Below are 21,333 nucleotides of genomic sequence, written 5' to 3'. Positions count from 1 at the left end.
ATTTGTAAACATTACTTTACAGGCAGAAGAGTGCTACTCTGGTAATATGTTAAAGCTTGTAAAAACATGCACTTATTTCAATTGTTCAGACAGGGAGCATTCTTCAAGATTTGTCTGCCCTCAGGGGTAGTACCATCTGTGGGGGATGGATCACCACTGTTTACAAAGACTTAACAGCTAATTTTCAATTACATTTAATGAAAGATAACAAAGCTATCTAAAAAGATCTTAAACATAAGTGCAGCACACTGTGGTTGAAAAGCAAAATCGTCAGTTTTTATTTTCTAAAAACTCGTGCCTTTTAATCGATCACCTTCTACACTACAGTTATTTTTCCTTATTACAAAAAACAACGGATACCGCCTTTCAGCAAATTACTCCCTAGCATAATGCACTATAAACTGATAAAAACAAATAATGAAAGACAGTATCAATTTTCTGGAGTCAATTCTGAGGCACTTCTGTGCATCTTCCTCAGATCTGCCTGTGGGAGCTGGGTCAACATTCATGTGCTGATTCCTACAGCTGATAGTTCCAGTGTTAGACGTGGTCATCTAAAATGAGTTAGACATTGCTAAAGATCCGGGATTGATTTAGTGTCTTGTGGATGGCATGGAGTTCTCTTAGTAGTTATTTCAACCAGGTCATAACATACCACCGCAGTCCCTGTAAATGGTCAAACAACACCAACGGCTGAATGGATCTACCAAACACTGACTGTCAGTCTCCTGTCACCTTTCAGCCAGATACCAGTGGCTGAAGGGGATCTGCCACTTACGGAACCCCATGCTGTCGTCCTCAGCCTGCCTGCAACACCATGGGGTGGCCCAACCGGAGAAGTGCTAAGCTATCACAGCCTGCACCCATCCCAAGGCCAAACACACTCCTTTGCAATTTTAGTCTTCCAAGTCTGCTCTACTGCCCTTCGTGGCTGTGACACCTACCTGCCCTAAAGACCAGGACAGCACATCACTGCACCAACATACGTCAAGGCACCCCTACCAAAACCTTGGTCAAGCACACTCTCTGGTACCTCCCTGACACCTTCTAAAAAGCAGACAAGGCTGGAGGAATAGAGAAAACAACTCATAATTTGGAACCACTCCACAAAGCCACTAAAAAGGACTGCATACAAAGTCCTGAACAGAGGACTTGACCTTCATACCACACCAAAGGAGTGAGCTGGTGGGCACAAACATTGATATGAAACTAAACTCTTTACAACGAAACTCAACCTAAAAATATTTTTTCATGGCAAAAAAAGAAAACAACATGACTAGAACAAACTCACTGGTCCTATCCCAGTAAGAAAATGAAAAAAAATAATTGCACTGGCATTACAAAACCCACTTATCTTAACACCACAAACTTCCCCCACACACACACTGAAGCAACATTCTGTGTTTCTACTATTGATATATCCTGCAATTTACAAGCAGGGATTTCGATAAAAACAGCCATCAGTAAATTCTTCTGACAAAAACCGGCATTCGACACAGTATACTGCAACTCCCCCAACACATACTCTCACTCACACATGGATTTGGATGCTTGGGAAGTGTTGGTCTTGTCGCAAGAGAATCATCAGCTTGTTTGGTAAATTCCTATTTTGTCATGGCCTACAGATGTTTTTTTTTTTCTCCCGGTCCCCTAGCAGCAAGGTTAATGCAATCCAGAGTTGGTATATTTAAATTGCAAGGGGTTCTGCGGGGCTTGTCCCCCAAAGAAAAACACTTTTTTGTAGTTTTATATGTTCTGACTAAATATTATGTCAATGTAAGAAAGCTGACAGAATGTTAGCCAATCAAAGAAGGCTCTAACATTGTGTGATATACTCATGTATGTATGCATTCATGAGTATAAATATACATATATGTGAGCTTACTATTAAAATCTGGAATGGCACTTACATGAAACTGGGAAGGTCGAATGCATGTTTCCCCGTTCCCATACTGCCGATCCAGAAACGTGCAAATCTACAGTAGCGAATGGTAGTGTGCATTCGCTAATGTGAGAATGACGTTCCGACAACAGATCGCACTACAGTGGAGATCAGGAAATTTACCCTTTTCCTCACTGCAGTGTGATCTCAGAGATGGAGTATATAATTTGCGGGGGAGCAGCCCCCACAAAACAGTAAAAACCTGTGATGTAAAATTTAAAGTTTTAGTTAGCTTTAATCAGAATAGCCTGGGTATCTGACATCACCTCCTGCTATTTTGTTTAACATTGAGTGCAGACGTCGGAGAAAGGATGTTCAGAATTAGAGGCAAGTAGAAATTATGGATGCAACATTATTTTTCAACTTAATGACTACAATTTTTTTGACTTTCCACATTTTAATAGCAAACCTATGTGTGTGTGTATATGGGTCTACTTTGTTTTATCGAAGTTTCAAAACTTCGAAACCCATATGGCCAAGACCATATGATCAAAGTTTAGAAACTTCAAACACTTTGCATTGAGATTAACGTACAGTGCAGAAAAGGAGATTTACCATTTTCCTCACTGCAGTGTGATCTCGGAGTTGGTATACCTAATTAGCAGGGGGTGTGGGGGGGTGGAGGTGGGTTTGCCCCCCTGCAAAAATGTGAAGGTAACCTTTTTTTGTATTCTTTTACTGTAGTTTCGAAGTTTCAAAACTTCGATCATATCGTTTCGGCCATACAGGTTTCGAAGTGCGCACGCGCACGCACACACACACACACACACACACACACACAGCCACACATATACATATATATAATACACATACACACACATATACGCATATGTGTGTATATATATATATATATATAGATATATATATATATATATATATAGATATATATATAGATATATAGAGATATATATATATATATATATATATATATATATATATATATAGATATATATATATCTATAGGTTCATAAGTAGGTACTAGGCTATTGGCTCAAGGGCCTACGTAAGCCTAGCCAACAAGGTTCCCTGGCTTACGCCACCCAAGAAAGTTATTTTCCTGTGCCACTGTTGAGCCGAGACACAGATGTGATCCCCGGGGTGTATTTCCTAATTCCCATCCACTCATCAAGATTTTTCTTGAAGAGTGCTAATGAAGAACTTAGCTTGACATAGATGGGTAGCCTGTTCCAGATTATGGGAAGTTTCTGGGATAGGAATCTATCCCTCCAGCATGTCCTGTTTATTGTGGTGACAAGGTTTAGGTCCCTAGAGCGTGTAGCTTGGAGGGATTGGGATCAGCTTTATATGTTAGGCAGAGATCACCTCGGATATATATATATATATATATATATATATATATATATATATATATATATATATATATATATACATACACATATATATATATATAGAGAGAGAAATATGCATGCATGTATGTATCTCTCTCTCTCTCTCTATATATATATATATATATATATATATATATATATATAATATCTATCTATATATATATATATATATATATCTATATATATATATATCTATATATATCTATATATATATATATATATATATATATATAGGGATTCATATCACTTCACTGAAAGACTCTGAAACCCATTTCACCGAGACCAAATCACCCTAAAGTTCATTTCACTGAAAGTTCATTTCACCTAAAACTCATTTTACTGACAAGTAGTACTCTAAGGCAAGTCAAAGGTATATGTCCTTTTACCCACTGTAGTGCAATCCTGGTGTTAGTATATATAGTTGGAGGGGCAAAGCCCCCCCACACTGGGGGGTGTGGGAGGCATAGCCCCCCACTTAATTTAGTTTTCTGTTGTCTGGTTTTGTTTTACATTATTTGGTAAAACCAAACTAGGCGAGGGGCTACGCCCCCCACACCCCCCAATGTGGGGGGCTGTGCCCCTCCCACCCCCCTAACTATATATACTAACACCAGGATCGCACTACAGTGGGGAAAAGGACATATAACTGACTTGCCTTAGAATACTACTTGACAGTGAAATGAGGTTTAAGCAAAATGAGTTTTAGGTGAAATGAACTTTAGGTGATTTGGTCTCAGTAAAATGGGTGTCAGTGAAATGGTCTTTCAGTGAAATAATACAAATCCATACATATATATATAAAAACATTAAGTAACTGGTGGTGAAAAATATTACAGCCCAGAAAGTCATCCACAAATGACAGAGCAACAAAATACTGACATTAAAGTACACGTGCCTTAAAACATGAACATGGAGTACACAAATCACAAAATACGTTTTTAAGGGGAGCAAGCCCACTTGCACTACATGTTTGGGGGGATTGCAACCCCCAACATTCCTTGTTACTTTTATATACCAACTACTAGAACACACAATAGTAGGAAAAGGGCATATTTCCCAACCCCAATGAATTGGCACTGTCAATTAACTAATCTGTTGACCAAATAGGACAGACAGAAAAGCTGTTGACAAAACAAAGTTTCAGTATACAAAATTTATGTACATACTATATAACACTAGATCCATGTTGTCTGTTGTCTGTCCAAGTCAACCTTTGGGTTATCGGATCCCACTGGATCCAACCTCAGTGCTTTTTCAAAAGCTTGGATCCAGGGCTTTGACTCCTCCTCTAACTATAACTCCTTCAGTTTCCTAGAGTACCTCGGATCAAGTATGCCTGCTTATAGTCATATGATTTTATACCATAAAAACTCTACAGGTCTACTTCACCTAATGAGAAAAATAATCGAACCATGAAGAACATCAAGATACAGCTTATCCAAAGACAAGGCCACTGGTCAGGTCGAACTGCTCAACTGGAGTCTAGAATGGCAGTTTAGTCTGGGAGATGGAGGGAGGGATGCTGAACTGGATGAAAAATAAAAAACATGGATCTAGCATTATGGTAAATACATAACTTTCATAGCTAATGTCTGTTTCTGTCCGATTCAAACTTTGGGACATATTCCCAAGACAACACAACCATATTGGAACCAGGATGAAAAACACAAACAAGATAACTTTCACTTCCCATGCAGTTTAAGAATAACCAGCAACGAATAATATTTTTCAGAGCAGGAATGATATCACAAAAGGCTTAGTTTGAATAGTTTAATATGACTGAGCACTTTTGTTTTGCAAATTACAGAAACTTTATCAGAATAAAAATAACTCATTCAAACAAGCCTTAAATACATTCTATCAATTAAAACCTACCAATAAGAAAAACTTACTAAAACAATTTACATCATAAAGAGACAGCACTGTAGTTAAAATTCATTGCTCTGAAAACATACTTCAAACATGTTTTAAAGAAAAAAAATATACACACACACACACACACACACACACACACACATATATATATATATATATATATATATATATATATATATATATATATACACACACATATATATACATATACATATATATATATATATATATATATATAAACATACACACACACACACACACACACACACACACACATGAAATAAATTTACTTGAAAAGTACAAAAATACATACATATAAATGCATAAATAAATAAGGCCATGTAAAAAAACATGTACAAAATGCAAATATTTTCATTAAACTTCCAAATACTTTAGTTTTAGTAAAGAGCTAACAGAACAAGCCTCATTGATGCCTGGATATTTCATAGCATTTAACTTCAATTGCCATTTTAACTCACATTTACTTAAGTGCTCACCAGTAACCAAACCCCTTTGACCACTCTTGACTTATTCAAGAACACTAAATTTGAAAAAAATGCGAGGGCGAATCTATTATATGCCTAGCTAAAGCATTGTTTTTGTTATTCTTCCTAGTATCGAAAAGGTGCTTATACAATCTGTCTTTAAACTTCCTAGAAGTTTTTCCAGCATAGAATACTGCATACCTGGTGCAGGTAGCTATGTACATAACTTGGGAAGAATTACAAGTAAAGTGTCCCATCATTACAATTTCTGTATTATTGTTAATTTTATCTGTTGTTAATATACAGGGGCACCGACACAATGGCCGCATTTAAACATCCCATTTCTCTTGGTAAGGATAGTTGTAGTAAATTCTAATACATGTTTAAATGATATATCTTTTTTTTAGACTGTTTTTGGGCCATCCCCCAATAAATTACAAATCCTATTATCACATGAAAAAATGGACCAATTCTTTTCTTAAGATTGTTCATAGGTTCATAGGTGAGTACTAGGCTAATGGCCCCGGAGCCAATACAAGCCTAGCCCCAAGAGTTCTCCCAGTTGCCCTGTTGCCGGACATTAGTTCCGTGTGCCCCTATCAGGCAAGGCTGTTGAAGTGATCCCCAGGGTGAATTTCCTGTTATCCATCCACTCATCAAGATTTTTCTTGAAGAGGGCTAGTGAGGTCCTCTGCTTGACATGAATGGGGAGTTTATTCCAGAGTATGGGAAGTCTCTGGGTTAGGAACCTGTCCCTCCAGCAAGTTCTGTTTATTGTGGTGATGAGGTTGAGGTCTTTGGAGCATGTGGTACTGATGGATTGGGACTTTTTCAGATGAAGCATGTCTAGCAACAATGGGTCAGACATGGCTTTGTATGTCAAGTAGAGATCGCTTCTAAGTAGGCAATATGAGATGGAGTAAAGCTGGAGTTTTTTTAGTCTTTCTGTATTGGGCATGTGTTTGAGTCCTAGGATCATCTTTGTGCGGAATTTCTGTGGCCTCTCCAGTTGTTGTAGGTGTCTAGTGAAGTACATGCCAAATGGGGCATTGCACTCTATAACGGGTCTAATGAGGGATGAGTAGACAGGGATTATGACTTTTTTTTTTCCTGGATGAGAAACCTTTTGTAATGAAGTGTGCCACATAGAAGAACTTTCTAACGACAGTGGCAACATGGATGTCAAAGGAGAGGTTGCTATCTACCTGTGTCCCTAGATCACTTATCACACCTTGGGAGTTGAGTGGGCTACTGTCACGATGCACTTTTTAGCATTGAGCTTAAGAACATGATTCTGGCACCAATCGTCGGTCTCTGTGAGGCCTTTTTGTAGGATGTCTATATCAGCCTGAGAATCAATAATAGCTCCCAGTTTGCATTCATCCGTGAATTTGGTTAACCAGAGTCCCCTTTGTGATGGCCTGAACTTCAGAGAAGTAGATGCCAAAAATGAGAGGACCCAGGACATATCCCTGTGAGACTCCATTTGGAACTGCCCAGTAGTCAAATTTGGAGTCTGCTACTTTCACCGTGTGGGTTTTGCCCATGAGCCAGTTGGCAACCCATCTTATGACAAAGGGGTTACTGCCTAGGTTAATGAGTCTATCAATGATTCCTGAGTGGGGGATGGTGTCAAAGGCCTTGGCTAGATCAAGGTAGGCTGTATGGACTACCTTGCCTTCATCTACCGCTCTGGTGACAGATTTGAAGAAGTCTATCAGGTTGAGCAGACATGATCTGCCTTTCACAAACCCAAACTGCGAGGGGTCCAGGGTTTGAAGGTTTACTATATCCCTATTTATAAAGTCCATAATGATGGGCTCCATGGCCTTACAGATCAGGCTCGTCAGGCTGATGGGGTGGTAGTTTCCAGGGTCAGTAGTTGCTCCCCCTTTGTGGAGTGGAAGGACTGTAGTGGTGCGCCATTCAGTGGGAACAAAGCCTTAAGTGAGGCTGTGGTTGAACAAGGCACTCAGGTGTGGTGCCAGTTCCCTTTGTAATTCGCGTAGAACACAGCAGGTATATTAACAGGTCCCATGGAAGCTGTATTTTTGGCTTTGGACAGTGCGATTTCTACCTCTGCAGCCGTGATATTAGGGATTTGGTTTTCCTCGGGTATTGGTATAGACCCTTTCGGTGGTGAAGGGAGGGTAAAGTTTGCACTAAACCTATTGGCCAAGATATTGGCAATATCTATGGGTTTAGTATAAGTGATGCCATTGTGCAGTAGCTCAGAGCACATCTGCGTACTGTTATGCAGATTCTTGACATAGCTTAAGAATGCCTTGTGATTATCTTTAGTATCTGTAGCAATTTTGTTTTCGTAACTAGCTTTGGAGGATTTGATGAGGGATCTCAGTTTTTTGCTGAGGTTTACAAGGGAAATTTTCCAGTCTTGGGACATTACCCTTTTCTACAACAGTTTTTTCCTTCTGTTGTAGAATTTGTTAATGGCAGGGGACCACCAGATTGGCTTCCTTTTTTGGAGGACATGATCTTGGTTCTGTTTGGTATGGCCTGATCCGTTACAAACATTAAAAAGTACAGTTTTGTACCTAGCATAAATGTAGATGTTCGAAGATCCACATTGCTGCAGTCCTTACTTATGGGTAGTCCGCTGTCCTCGGTCGGCCCGAATACCAAAGTATTAGGCTGACGTTGGTCATGGGCGCCTAGATCTGACATCAGAGCGTCAGGGTATAAAGGCGCATGACCGACGTCATATCCTCAGTCTTTTCTTGCCCCAGATGTCAGAAGGCCAAAACCAGAAAGGCCACAGCCAAAAACAGAATACCTCCCAAACACATGCCCAACAACAACCATCACCTAAAGCATAGCACCATGTCAAACTACAGTGGGGAAGGAGGGAGGGTAAATTGGACTGCAGCAATGTGGATCTTGAACATCTACATTTATGGTAGGTACAAAACTGTACTATGTTCTTCATCTCACATTGCTGCAGTCCTTACTTATGGGTAGAATCCCAAAGCAACGGGAAAGGGAGGATGGTAAAAATCATAAAGCATTAGGGGCCGCTAAAATGCCCTGTAAAATTGCAGTGGCAAAGCCAGCCCTAGACTTAGAATAAAGAGGAAGGTGGTAATGTTTAGAAAAAGTATGCACAGAACTCCAAGTAGCTGCCTCCAAAATGTCTTTGTAGCTACCCCCCTTAGAAAGGCCGTAGAAGTAGCAGTAGCCCTAGTGGAATGAGGCCTGATTCCAGCAGGAATCTCCTTACCATGATGGGAATAACAGAAAGAAATACAAAACCCAATCCATTTAGAAATAGTTTGTTTTGAAACAGGTTTACCCTGTGAACCTAAAGCAAAAGAAACAAACAACTGCTGAGACTGTCTGAACTCCTTGGTTCTGCTCAAATAATAACGCAACTGCCTGTGAATATCCAAAGTATGCAAAATGTTCTCCCCTTTATTTTGGGGATTTGCATAAAAAGTAGGCAAGTGAATAGTTTGATTTAAGGCCACACTAGAAACCACTTTAGGCATAAAGGAAGGATTAGTACGCAAAGATACCCTATCCTTATGAAAAAACAGGAAAGGCTCCACTGCCATGAGGGCCTGTAATTCAGACACCCTTCTTGCAGAGGTAATGGCCAACAAAAAAGCAGTTTTCCATGACAAATACTTTAACTCGGCAGTAGCTGCAGGCTCAAAAGGTTGTAGAGTAAGTTTTTCCAACACATAATTGAGATCCCAAGCAGGAGTAGGAGCTCTACGTGGGGGTCTTATATTCTTTGCCCTCTAAGAAATTGCTTAAACCAAGGATGAGAGAATAAAGGAGGGTCACAATCATAGTGAGCAGAAATGGCTGCAGCATGGACCTTTATCGAGGAGAAAGACAAACCCTTGTCCAATAACTCAGTAAGATATTGAAGAGCAACACTTAAATCAGGTCTGGAGACATCAAAGTCCTTTCCTTTGCTCCAAATAAAAATCTCCTCCATTTATCAGCGTAAACCTTCCTGGTACTAGGCCTCCTGGCCTCCAAAATAACATTCAAAACTTGTTGTGGAAGCTGAGACCCTCCAGAGTCTAAAACAGAATATGCCAGGCTGTTAGATGCAGAGACTGAATCTTGACATTGAGGAAGTGACTGTCCTCTTGTGACAAAGGTGCGGAATCAAAGGCAGAGGCCATGGAGGTTCTCGTACTAAACTCCTCAGTAGTGGGTACCAGTGTTGTCGAGGCCAATCCGGTGCTATCAAAATCATGGTTGGCTTGTCTTGTCTGGCCTTCAAAAGTACCTTGGGAAGAAGAGGCAGAGGTGGAAAGGCATATACATGCAGATTGTTCCAACTGAATGATAGAGCGTCCACCTTCCAAGCTGTGTGATGAAACATTTTGTGCAAAACTTTGGCAACTGGTAATTCAGTGGAGAAGCGAACAGATCTATGTCTGGAGTTCCCCATAACACTGTCAACTTTTGAAATACATGAGGATCCAATTTCCACTCGTGAGGATCCACTATTTGTCTGCTCAACACATCTACTAAGGAGTTCTGTGCTCCTGGTAGAAACCTTGCCTGAAGATTGAGGTGTAGATTGAGAGCAGTTTCCCACAAAATCATCGCTTGCCTGCAAAGAGGGTAAGAATGGGTTCCCCTTGCTTGTTGATGTACCACATGACAGTAGTGTTGTCTGTTTGAATCAACACCTGCCCTGGGTGAAGTAAATCTTTGAAAGCCATCAATGCAAACTGGACTGCTAACATTTCCTTCAAGTTGATATGCAAATGTTGGAGTTTGACAGGCCACGTGTTTTGCACCCATTTTCCATTGAGGTGTGCTCCCAAGCCTTGTCCGAGGCATCTGTCGTTAGAATCTGACTCGCCTCTGGCCGGGTCACAGAGAGTCCCTTGTTTAGGTGACATTCCTGAGCCCACCACAAAAACTCCTTCTGAATGCAAGGTATTATCTGTATGACAGTGTCTAGATCTTGGCAGTGCTGTGTCCATACATTTTTGAGATACCATTGAAGCTTCCTCATATGCAATTTGGCATTGGGAAGCACCAGAATACAAGATGCCATGAACCCCAAGGCTTGAAGGACTGTCCTTGCAGTCAGCCTGGACCGTAGAGACATTTGATGGAAATAAAGAGAAAGGCTTCTTTGTTTGTCCGGGGTCAAAAAAGCCATGTGGGAAGCTGTATTCAGTCTCACACCCAGAAAGCACATGTCCGGAGAGGGTACTAGACTGGACTTTGTTTCGTTCACAGAATACCCTAGGCATCTTAACACTGCCATCACATACTGTAGATGATGCAGAAGTTCGTCCTTTTCTTGTGCAATAATCAGGCAATCGTCCAAATAAGGATAAATCTGTATTCCTCTTAGTCTGAAAAAGGCTATCACTGGAGCCAGAACCTTTGTGAACACTCTGGGCAGTAGATAAGCCAAAGGGCAATGCAGAGAACTGATAATGTAAATTTCCAGCCAAAACGCAGGTACCTCCTGCAACTGGGCCTGATAGGAACATGAAGGTAAGCCTCTTTGAGATCCAGAGTAACCATCCAGTGATCTTTTCCCAACAGAGGTAAAAGTTGTTGTAAAGTCAACATCTTGAACTTTGGAATGTCCAGGTAAGTGTTGAGGATAGATAAATCCAAAATTGGTCTCCACGTGTTCCCTTTCTTTGGAACTAGAAACAGGCGAGAATAAAATCCTAGGCCCACTTCTGACAGAGGAACTGACTGTATAGCTCCTATTCGAAGAAGTAAAGAAATTTGTCTGTGAGCCTCTATCCTTTGCCGAGGAGGGACGTCTGGCACGCCTTTGAAAGGAGGCATGGTATGGAAATAGAACTTGTAACCTCGGTTTATAATGTCCAACACCCATTTGTCCTGGGTGACTAAATGCCAATTTTGCTTGAAAAGAGCCAACTTTCCTCCCAAAGGAGCTGCCAGGCAAGAAGAATCTGGCAGCTGAAAATGCAGGTCATTGGGCCTGTTTACGAAAGGACTGGCCCCTGCCCTCACCAGTAGATTGAGCAGGCGAACTCCATTGTCTCGGCCTGAAGGTACTCTGAACTCTGCCCCTACCACGCCTAGATCTACCCCTAGACTGAGAATCAGAAGAAGGGTACGTCCACCCCTTAGTAGGCCAATTTCTACTAAACTTTGGAGGTTGTACCTGCAAAAAATCTTTAACAGTCTGCATAGACTTAGCCTTGTCTTCCATTTTCTTTAAGACTGACTCCACAGGAGGACCAAACAAAACTTCAGACTGTAAAGGGGCATCCAGAATTCTAGACTTAACATGTTCAGACAAATTCTGATCCTTAAGCCAGGCGTGCCTACGAATAACTGAACCAGTGGCAGCCACCCTAGAAGAAGCCTGTAAAGCATCAAAACCACATTGCAAAGAGTGCTTACCCACCTGTTCAGAAACATGCACTAAATCTTGCAATTCTTTACACTCTATGCCCTCTGCCAAAGCATCCACTTTAGATCTTAGCTGAGAAAGGAGGAAATTCTGATACTTCAACATATGAAACTGGCAGTTCAAAGCTCTCATTGCTAAAGTAGAAGAGGTATACACCTTCTTACCCCATCTATCCAAAGCTCTAGCTTCCTTATCCAGAGGAACCGGATTCTTAACAACAGAGGCTCTAACACCCTTAGGCCCCTGACTAATAGTTTCTGGGTCCGCCCTAGGACTCTTGTACAGATATTTATGAGCCTCAGGCACCCTGTAATACCTGTCCGGTTTAACTGGGGCAGGAGGCACAGAATCTGGATTAAGGGAAGCTTCCGAGAAAACATCTGAAACAACATCCAAAACCGGAGGTATAGCTAAGGGTCTATGCTGTGGTAAAACAAGAACTCCCTAAGTCTCTTCCGTGAATCAGAGTAATCCTGTCCTTCCCACTTAAAATGCTCCCTCATGGAATGCAGAGTTTCTGAAAATGAAAAATCCTCTGGAGGAGAAGCAGAAGGAGTGGAATCCTCTGCATCAGAATCAGAATAAGGAGGAAATCTTGAATGTCTTCAGCAGAAGACTCTGAATCATCTGAGGCCTGCTCCAAACTTTCCAACTCTGGCTCCATCCTGGGCCTCTTATCAGGAGGGGGCATAGAACCTCTAATTAAAGTAATCAAATCCTCTGCCATTTTAAGCATGTGCTTTTTAGGCACAGACCCTGAAGAACCAGAACTAACACCAGAGGAAGGCAAAACAGACCTGCCCTTAGAAGGAGCCTTAGAAACAGTAGCAGAAGGCCTAACCACCTTAGGCATAAAAGGGAGAATAGTAACCTGAGAGGCCCCTTCAGCCTGACCTGCCTCCTGAGAGGCCACATCTTGTAAAATCAAAGTTTCCCCCTGGGACTCAACAGAAACTTCAGCCGGATCCACTTGTTCAGCTGTAGCTTCTAAAGGCCCGGCGTCCGAAACGGACGAATCATCCTGCCTAGGTTTTAAAGATTTGTCTTTGCGCTTCTTAGTAGAAGCAGGCGTCGGAACATCCGACGGCATATTATAATTACACCTCTTGCCAAAGACTAACCTAGGGCAATCTAATCTCCGTTTTATAGTGCGCTTATTAAACCTAGCACAAACCGACACCCGACTACGTCGTGCTCCGGTCCCAAACAAGGAATACAAAGCGAGTGGTAATCCCTATGCGGTATCTGTTTCCCACAAGAAATACAATTATTCACTTTTTCTGACATCCGGTAAGTAACTGAGGCAAGAAAAAACAAAAATATTCCCCAACGGGGTACTTAGCCCAACTTGGTATCGGTCTGAAACTCCGAAAACGAAAAATTTCAGAACGCCGAACGGCACTTGCAACGCTGCTTCTGCATCGGACCATGCAGCAAAAAAGACTGAGGATATGACGTCGGTCATGCGCCTTTATACCCTGACGCTCTGATGTCAGATCTAGGCGCCCATGACCGACGTCAGCCTAATACTTTGGTATTCGGGCCGACCAAGGACAGCGGACTACCCATAAGTAAGGACTGCAGCAATGTGAGATGAAGAACATCTATCTAGTGTGAATGTTAGAATAAACAACTTCCCAATTTTCTCTCCCTTTATAGAATTAATATTTTCTTCTTTGATGGTGTATCCACAACATATTTACTTTCAGTGAGTCCAACAATATTAGAAGCCCTCCCAACCAGCAATGGTTTATATACCCCCTGCATCCTTTTATACAATACCTCTTCTTTAATTTCAACCAGGAAGGCTGATGAACTTATCAATAACTACATTGCAAGCCATCATAAAGGCTGTGCTGTCTGAAACCATTCTGACCAATCTTACTAGCTGACCCTTCACCACAGCCTTTTTCTGACGCCTGGGGTGCCAACTTTGGAAATGTAAATAAGTGTTTGCAAAAGTGGCCTTCCTGTATATATTAGATTAAAAACAATTCTGTTCTTTGTTCTTAGACAGCTCTACATCAAGAAAGGTAATTTTGTCAAACTCAAAATTATGGGAAAACCTCAAACATTCCGTTGTTCCATTAATATAATCTATACATTCATTAATTCTCTTCTCTGTTCCTGTCCATAATATAAACATATCATCCAGAAGGTAACAGGTATAATAAGTCCAAAATAATGTATATGGGCTATTGAAAATATATTTTGCTTCCCACTGTGCAATAAATAGGTTGTCAAAACTGGGGGTGCAAGCTACCACATTGCCATCCTTATTTTTTGTTTAAAAAACTGCCCATCGAATAATATAAAATTATTAGAAAGTACTAAATCCATCAATGCTACAGCTAAATTCACTCTATCATTTGATAACACTTTTAAATCAAACATCATCGCCTCCATCCAAGATAAACCCTCCATGTGTGGAATGATGGAATATAAATTGCTGACATCCACCATAAAAAAATACATTTGTCATCATATTCTAACCCATCTAAAAACTGCCAGGAATCTTTACAAATTTGTGGCAGTTTTTCTATACATCCTTTTAGCATGTGGTCCAAGAATTTAGCTATATAATGTGTTTTTGCCCTATTAGCATCAACAACAGGCCTAAAAGGCAGGTCAACAAAGCATTTATGTATTTTGGGAATCCCAAAAACCCCAGCAATAACTGGATAGCCGTTAACCATGAAGTCAAATTCCCTTTTGCTTAGATGACCCTGCATAAGCTTGTCATACAATCCTGCATCAATTTCTGTAAAAGCTATATTAATCTCATTACGAGACACTTCAATGTAGGCATCAGGCAGTAATAGACAATTCATAATTAAACAATAGTCTTCCATGTGCATAATAACCAGCCTTCCTCTTTTATCCAATTTCATCACCCTGATGTTCCAATCCTCTGTAATTTGTTTTCATATTATAATTTCAACAGTAGTTAAATTCTAATATTTTTTACTCTGTGGTCTGGCCAATAAACTCTGGATATTCATCTCACACAATTTCTCAAACATGTCCACAATATGACTGTGGGGAGGGTTGAATAAACTAGACCAATATAAATCATTCTCATTAGTATTTTGTCTTTCATTACTAAACCACAAAGCTAAATTTAACTTAGGCATATACAGTTTTAAATCCATGGGAAGATTCACTAGACTAGCTCTTCTTGCTGGAATAAAACTCAAGCCTTTAGCTAGCACATAGGCATGCCATGATGACAAAAGCTTCTTAGAGTAGTTATAGAGTGTAAAGTCGCTAGAGGCACTTAATACTAATTGTGGTTTAACTACTATTAAATTACCCACTTCACCTAAAATTACCATCGGACCTTTTGGTTCCTGCGAAAGTTCCAGTTTGGTTTGGCCCCTCGTTTGCTGTATTAGTCTTCGTTGTTTAAATGAAGATGTTGATTCCGGTTTGGTTTGTTTTGAATTCACTCTCTGACCTATGCACACTCTCTTGTTCCAAAGGGGGTTGTCCGTTTGGGGAAACGTTACTTGTCATAAGATTTGTCACCCCCTGTTCATCCCGAAATGGGCACTGGCTTCTATTCATCAATCCATCGCCATGGTGGCCAAAAGGATCTGGATATGCTAAACCCTTAGAGTAATCATTCATATCCCTTTAAAATTTCTTAAATTGTTCACTGCACAATACCTCCACTAAGGTTATCCACTTTGCTAAAAATATTTTGATAATTAATTTCATAATGTTCAAACATTAACTCTGTGTAGTGCAGTGTTGAGAGTGTAATGCTCAACTGATAGCTGCTCAATACGTTGATCGTTATACTTGACCATAACTTTAAGCATATCGCAGCCCGCTCTATCAAAAATATTGATCAACTCATTAAAGTATTCAGTACCTTTCTGAATAACATCTGGAAATTTACAAAAGTGTAAACCTTTGGGGACCTGGTTAGCCAAAATGTTTTTAGCAGATAACTATTTTCTAACTAAAGCTTTTTATATTCAATAAACTTATTTTCAAAATTCTTTAATTGCTCAACAATTGTTCCGCTCACAACAGGAATAGATGCTGTCTCATTAGAACTGTCAAAGTCAAAATTATTTGCTTTCCAAACCTGAAAATGAAACCTGTCATTGATGTTAGCCCCTGAAACATATAAAGAAGGGGCTGGCTGAGTGAGTAACAGACCCAAACTATCACCACTGGTCATTAAAACATCACAGTAGGTCTGCAGGGGGCCAGTGTGACCAGAATTCATTCTCAATTGTTGGGAAACTTGCTGCAATAACATTGTTAAGTTCCCAACAGCGGAATTAAGTTTGAAATTATTAAGTTCATTGCTGGATACCAAACTGCTACCAGAAGACATCTTGGATGAACACATCCCGACTGGAACCAGGAAAAAAATACAAACAGGATAACCCTCACTTCCTGTGCAGTTTAAGAATAACCAGCAACGAATAATATTTTTCACTGCAGGAGCGATATCACAAAAGGCTTAGTTTGAATAATTGAATATTACTGTGAGTTTTCACTTCGTAAATTACAGAAACTTCATCATAACAAAACTAAGTCATTCAAACAAGCCTTAAATACATTCTATCAATTAAAACCTACCAATGCGAAAAACTTACTAATATACATTTACTGCTTAAAGAGACAGCACTGTAGTTAAAATGTATTGCTCTGAAAACAGCCACTGAATATTTCAAATATGTTCTAAAGATATATATATATATATATATATATATATATATATATATATATATATATATATATATAAAATAAATTTGTTGTTGGTTATTCTGAAACAGCAAGAGAAGTGAGAGTTAACACATTCCAAGCTACCGAAACACCCAAGTGGAATCAAGGAAAGATATTCCTGAAGATGAGGGACTCAAGGGATGTACATGATCTGGACTGCACATCCAACTTGTAGTATGACACAAAGGTATGGACGGCAGACCAAGTGGCTGCAGCACACATCTCATCAAGATCCCTACCCATAAAGGCAGTGGAAGTAGCTACCATCATGGCGGAACAAGCCTTTGGTTTGCCATGGAAATGCAGTCCCAACTTTTCACACATAAACTTACAGTCAGAAAGCAACCTGGAGAGTTACTTTAGATACTCCTTGACCAAATTATGCTTTAGAAAGGGCAATAAAAAGCTGATCAGACTTGCTAATATCCTCTGTCTTGTGTAACTAAAACCTGAGTTGACAATGAACATCCAGCAAGTGTAAAATATACTCTACTTTGTTAGAAAACTTTAGGGAAACACTAATAGACTGACACTCTGACTAAGGTTTGCTTCATAGGCCACCTTTGGGAATAAATAAGTATATGTTCTCAAATATACTCTGTCCTGATGAAAAAGCAGATATGGAGGCTTACATGATATGGACTGCAATTCCAAGACCTTGCTAACAAATGTGATGGCCCCCCTAAAGAGTTTTCCAAGAAAGATATTTTAAATCTACTGTACAGGCAGGCTTGAATGGATATTTTGTTAAAGCCTGCAGCATAATAGTAATTTTCCAAGGGGAATCAGATCCTTGACTGGTGGTCTTAATAGGAAGGTTCCCCTCAGAAGAGTTTTTGAAATCTTTATAGAAACAACAGAAGTTTGATTCTGCACTATGTGAAAATTGGAAATGGCTGACAATTGTACCTTGAGAGATGAGAAGCCAGATCCTCTGTAAAAAAGCTCTGCCGAAAAATACAGAATAGATGGAAGAGGGGCTGAGACAGGTCCAGTCCTTTGAATGAAGTTCATGTTGTAAATCTCCTCCATTTACTAAGTTAAACTTTTTTAGTATTTAATTTCTGTGAAGAAGGAAAAATATGAATCACAAAGTCTGTCATCTCTGGTCACTGTTAAAATTGAAGAAGCCATGTGGTTAACTTCAAGATTCAAGTCCTGGTGAGCCTGACCAGACTGGTGATTCAGGATATATGGATGAACATCCAACACACAGGGCAGATGTACTGGATGAGGCCACAGGAAGGGAAAACAAACTTGCTGTGGCTAAAAAGGAGCAATGAGGATAACTCTGGTCTTGCACCTTCTGGCTTTCTAAAGAAATGGTACTATGACAGGACGGAGAGGAGGAGACCAGGGGGTCAAATGGGGACTACAGAATCTCTCTGTGCTTGACCCCATGGAAGGATCAGGCAAAGTAACTGCTGCACTTAAGTATGAAGAAAAAAGATCACAGCAAGATTGGCCTCAACGACTGAAAATCCATATTTCTACTGTCTGATTGAGGAATCACTCATGTGGCAGAAGAATAAACGTGGTCAGCTTGTCTACCAGAAACTGGGAGCTCTCAGTATGTGCACTGCAATGAGAAAGCAATGGAAAGTCCACACCCTTGAGGAGGGAGTCCTGAAAGGCCTAGGAGGACTGCTCTAATCTTCAAGACACAGATGTGAAGGCTAGCCTCTGTCATTGACCAAGAACCTTGAACCATGTTCCTTTCAAAATGCACCACCCCACCCCAGAAGGGATGCATCCATGGTCACAGTAGCTATTGGGAATGACAGGGAGAATGGTCGACCCCTCAATGCCATGTGGGAGGTCCACAACCAACTGATGTGTTCCTTGCAGAATGGTGCAAGGTGTATTGGTGCATGTAGGGGTGAGACATCAAGGAAAACTGAACAGAAAAAGTCCTCTGTGGTACTTTCATGTAGTTTCTTGCTTAAGAACCTAGAGTGATCGAAGCTGCAATTAGATCCAAAAGTCTGAGAATACATCTTGCTGGGGCAAAAAATGTGATGAAGAACCTCTGAAGCTACCTAACATAGGGACAATACTGTGGATTGCGGATGACTGACTATCTGAGAATTTGCACCAATGAGGCATCTGAGAAACTCTATTTGCTGAGTTAGTATTACCTGACACTTTGCAAGACTGATTGTAATTCCCAACTCTGCATCCAGGTGGAATAAGAAGTCCCTGCATTAGACTAGTAGATCTTTGGCTGGCGGCTGCGGTAAGAAGCCAATTGTCTAAATATGGGAACATCTGTAACCCTTGCAATCTAAGATACACTGCTATCACTGCCATTGATTTGGTGAATACCAGGGAGGCTGTGGTGAGAATAAAGGGCAGTGCTCTGAACAGAAAATGATTGGCTTCCAGCTGGAAGTGAAGAAATGCAGGATTTGAAAAAGATATTACACTGTTTATGAGCCATTGTTTTATTTTATCATTGTTTTACTTTTATTAAAAGTTTTCAAGTTTCAAGGTTTTAGCAGGATTGGTAGCAGAACCATTCTTTCTCTGGAAGTGGAGAAATCTCCTAGACTGCTTCACTATCCCAATATGACAGGACACATTCTGGAAATCTATGGTCCACATTCAGTCATCCTTCTTCAGTAGGGGTAGAACAGAGTGCACCATGACCATCTGGAATTTTGTCTGTTTCACAAACTGACTTTAGTGGCTTAGGTCCAAGACTGGATATAGGTCCTCTGTTTTCTTTGGAACTAAAAAGAACCTGGAACAGACTCCAGATCCTGATTGGTCTGGGTAGACCTGCTGGATGTCTCTTTTTCTAGTTGCTGTAGATTCTATCTGACATGATGGTACATTGGGAATTCTCTTCTTTTCTTTTTTCTGTGGAGGGAAAACTAAGGAATAATGTATCCCTGGCGATTATTCTCTGCACCCATGAACCTTGCATGATGGCCTGCCAGGCTAGAGGGTGTAAGGACAAGCATCCCCAATTGCCTCCAGAGTATGTCAGTCGGGCAACTGTTCAGAAGCACTGGTAAAGTTTCTCAGTAAAAGGACTGTGAAACGCCTGAATCTGTGGTCTGTCTATGGGGCAACATCGGTTAAAACTGCTCCCCCCTCTACCCCAGGGTGGGGGTGGGTCTGTCCCCAGGAGCATCTTGTCTAAATCCTTGGGATTTTCAATCCACAGCTTTTTACTCCTTTTTTGATTCCTTGAAAAAGTCCTTTGTGGGGTGGAAAAACAGATTCCAAATGCATACAGGGGTCTTGTCTTCTTGCTCACTCCTGGTGAGCATTTCATTCACCTTTAGCCCAAACAGGGTTAATCTATCAAAAGGGGCATTAATCAAAGACATCTTAAACCCTTCTGCAAAGTCATACAGCTACATCCAGGCATGCCGGTGAATAGTAATGCCAGTGCCCACCATCCTGGCTATACCATCACCTGTGTTTTGAGATCAGATGCATGGATATGTTTTCCATAGAGTGAAGGGTAGACAACTGGGATTCCACTAATTTCTGGATGTCTGCAAGCAGATTACCCAAGAGGGACTAAGCTCCTTCATCAAGTCCTTCTGAAAACATTTCATATAGACAAGATAATTCAGCACACACTAAGTGCAAAAGTCACAGAAACGTATGTTTATTTCCCGAATTTGCCAAAGCCCTAGATTCTCTATTAGGAGGATGGACAGACAGGCTCTCTTTGGAGACCTCTTTTCTTGTGGCTGCCACAACAACTACAATATCTACAGGAAAACACCCCTGTTCCAGTGTGTTCTTGTTCTGAGAGCTACTAAAATTTTATCCAGTTTACATGCTACTGGTTCCATTACATCAGGTTCCTTACATGCTGCTGAGAAACTAAGTCTATGAATTCATCAACAGGTGTCGTCAACCTGGAGGTAGAACAGCTAGCACCGAATGTCTCGAATTACACAGAATCCAAAGAAGAGGGCACTTCTCATTGCTTCATTAATTCTAGAATGTCACTGTAGAATTAATAGGACTGTAGAATAGTGAAATGAAATGGAAACAACCGGAAGAAACTGAAATAAGGCTGGAATGAATATCTTTATCTTTTAATTACCCAGAATTGCGGTGAACAGGTGTCAGTCTCTCCTGTATGTGCCAAATTTTCTTGTACCTTTCAGAACAAAAGTCTGCACTTACTGTAGTTTAGTTAAGAATGTTTTATTATGTACAATGAAGATAGATGACAAGAATAACTGAATCAAATCTTACTGTTTCCAATAACAGTGCTAATAAACTGGAATAGACTGGATTATAATGTCTGTAGCTTCTGCACTCACTATACTCAGAATTACTTCTTTTCTTCTCAATAATATAATTGATATTCTAGAACACTGGATACTTGTCCTGACTTCTGCACTCACTCTCAATTGTCTGTACCAAACTTCTGTGGACTGCACTGCAATGACTTTTTGTTTATCAGTCCAAATTAACTAACTGATTCACACTGTCTGAAGTATCTCCTAATAATCCAAAACCACGTACATTTCTAAACGCCTCTTTAACCTTGGTTCCCAAGCC

At 40.4% G+C, this 21,333-nt stretch overlaps 1 protein-coding gene across 1 annotated transcript in view; it reads right to left on the bottom strand.

Annotated features, from left to right (window-relative positions):
- ANKS3 (ankyrin repeat and sterile alpha motif domain containing 3) overlaps nt 1-21,333 on the bottom strand; it is a 1,450,330-nt gene that overhangs the window by 1,094,880 nt on the left and 334,117 nt on the right. The window lies entirely within an intron of this gene.

This window comes from Protopterus annectens, chromosome 12.part0, assembly GCF_019279795.1.
Source record: "Protopterus annectens isolate FY-2018-M chromosome 12.part0, PAN1.0, whole genome shotgun sequence".
Taxonomy (NCBI): Eukaryota; Metazoa; Chordata; order Ceratodontiformes; family Protopteridae; genus Protopterus; species Protopterus annectens.
This window is presented reverse-complemented; position numbering and strand designations above follow the sequence as displayed.